Raw genomic sequence first — 3,113 nt, forward strand, 5'->3', positions numbered from 1 at the left:
TATAAAGATCATTATTGTACTCACTGCTTTGCAACCACACTGCTCACACTTCCCCATCACACTAGTGTGGCAAAATCAACCCTGATATAACCCAACGTTCATCTTCTCTTCTCCTGGTCTATTCATTCATTCACTTTTTTTTTTTTTTTTTGTCATCAACACAGTTTTGTTCTTTTTTATGGAATACTCACTCTGCTCTCAGTAAGAGATAGAGCAGTGAATGAATGACTCAAAGCTTCTTGCCTTCATCAACTTACATTCAACACTGTGAGATTTCCCTAGAGACTCCTTTTTATGCTTTCTTGAAAATGTTTTCCTTCATTTCTTCTCACATAGAATATCCTACATGCTCTCCACAATCCCTCATTCTCAGTGATGACCCTGATAGCCCCTGAAAAAGAAACTGAAGAAATCAGATATATACTCCTTACATTCCCATCACCTAACATAGAAGCCCAACTCTACATATATCCGTCTTATTTTTAACATGAAGAAAAATATATAATGCTATATACACATACATATGTGTATACACACATATAAATGTGTCTGAATATATGCACTCCTCTGCTACCTTCTTAAAGACCTAATTTTCTCTGCACTTCTTCTCTCTTTGCATCACCAACTTCTCCCACATTATCAGAAACCTCTGGTGACCACACAGTCCCTTCTAGTGCTTGATGTCTCTGCCACCCTGCAAAGCATCATTTCTCTGAAAATTATCTATGCTCTATCTGTCCATGTTTTCACCTCCTATTCACTCTCTATGCTCTTCAATCTGGCCTCATTTTTCTCCATGCCATTAAAGATACCCTTGTCATGAAATACATCTTCCTTTAGTTTCCTTGATAACAGATTCCCCTGGGGTTCTTTTTACTTTTTGGTTACTCATTCTCGGTTTTTTTTTTTTTTTTATTCAGTGAGTTCTTTTTTCTTACTCCTTGTCTAAGCATTGGGCTTCCCTGATAGCTCAGCTGGTAAAGAATCTGCCTGCAATGCGGGAGACCCCATTTCAATTCTTGGGTCGGGAAGATTCTCTGGAGAAGGGAGAAGGGATAGGCTACTCACTCCAGTATTCTTGGGCTTCCCTTGTGGCTCAGCTGGTAAAGAATCTCCCTGCAATGTGGGAGACCATCCCTGGGTTGGAAAGATCCTCTGGAGAAGGGAACGGCTATCCACTCCAGTCTTCTGGCCTAGAGAATTCCGTGGACTGTATAGTCCATGCGGCCTCAAGGAGTAGGACACAACTGATTCTTACCTTTTTGGTTACTTATTCTCAGTCTTCTTTCAATGAGTTCTTTTTTTCTTAGTCCTCTAAATATTGGAGTCCTCCCAGGACCCATCCTATACTGTAAAACATCCTGTACTCTTTTATCTGCATTTGCCTGCTCTCCCTCAGTAACTTCCTCTAGTCTTATAATTTTAAATGATGCCTACATGCTTATATCTCTGGTATTGACTTCTCCCATGAGGTCTGAATGCTTACTGACTACTCAAGATGTCTCCTTGGGTATATATTAGCATCTAGTCATCTCAAACTAAATGTATTTAATAGAGAGAAGTCTTGACTTTTCCTGGACTGAACAATTTTCTTTCCCAACCTTCCTCATTTCAATAAATGGCATTGATACCTAGCACCTAAGACCTGGGAATTCTCTTTGATTTCTCCCTCACCTTCATCTTCTAGTGTCACTCTACCAATGCATTTTTTTTTATTACATCCCCCAAAGATACTTCACATCTCTTTATCTTTTCTCCATCTCCACTGCCACCATCTCTGTCCACACCGTGATTATCTCTTCTTGGTCTACTGAGACAGTGTCTTGCTTGGTCACCTTGCTCCCATTCTTACACTCTTATAATCTATTTTCTACCCAGAATCTACAAGGATCAGTTAAACCCCTAAATCAGATCGTGTAGCTCCCTTATTACGATTGCAGGTTGCCAGTATCACTTAGATGAAAACCTGAACTCCTTAGAATTCCTCACAGGACTCCATCCTTCCTTTTTGCATCGTCATCACATAATACTCAGTCCCTGTTTCACTATATTCCCATAGTATTGCTCTCTTTTCTGAGTCTTAAACAGAGTGAGAGAGCTCACCAATGCATTTTTTGTTGTTGTTTTTGCCTGGAATGCTCATCCCTGCTCTCATCACATGTGCCTCTTTCTTGTTTGTTCTTGAAATTTCCATTCAACTGTAACCATTACTCAGAAAGCCTTCTTATACCATGCTAATTAAAGTAGCTATCTTACCACACTCCTCTCACTCTCATAATATGATTGCTTTCAGTTTTTGAGAGAATTTATTATGAGCCGAGGTTATTTTGCTTATTATTTGAATAATGGTGTGTTGTCTATCTCTTCTAGCAGATAAAAAGCTACTTGAGGGTGAGACTCATGTTTGATTTCATCTCTTCTGTATTCTCACCACCTAAAATAGTGCCTTTCCCATGCAAGATTCACAATAAATATAGATTGAATGAAAGAATAATTAGTAATATCATCAGCAATTCATAAGTACAAGGAGACATGCCTGCAAGAGAGAAAGTAATTCTGAAAAGGTAAACATATATCTTGATTATGCTGGTAAAAAGTATTGGGTTTAACTTGTCCTTCTTCAAGGAGAATTGCCTTGGTTAAAAAAAATAATGACTGTATAGCATTTGAATAAGTAAACTACATCTATATGAATCAGAAGGCCCAGCTCTTAAAAACAAAATGAAAGTAAAAAAGTTTCAGAATACTACATAGTGTATCCATGTATAAAAATGTAAAACTCCATAAGGCATCTCTTGTTTACATATGCAACTTACTTGGTAAAAGTAGAAAACACTGACTTTCAGGACAGAGCCATTCCATATTCATTATCATTGCTACTTCTGGGAAGGGAAAGGAATGGGACTCCGGCAAGGAACAAAAAAGACTTCGGTTTTATCTGCAACATTTCATGCCTTTTATTTAAAAAGTTTGAGGCAAATTTGACAAAGTGCTAACATTCTGCAGTTGGGTGGGTTGATGCTTGTTTATTATATTTTTCTTCATAATTAATGTACTTTTAACATTAAAAAATAAACTTAGTTAAGGGCTTTCTATACCTGTGGTCTGTGGGG

This window comes from Bos taurus, chromosome 2, assembly GCF_002263795.3.
Source record: "Bos taurus isolate L1 Dominette 01449 registration number 42190680 breed Hereford chromosome 2, ARS-UCD2.0, whole genome shotgun sequence".
Classification (NCBI taxonomy): Eukaryota; Metazoa; Chordata; class Mammalia; order Artiodactyla; family Bovidae; genus Bos; species Bos taurus.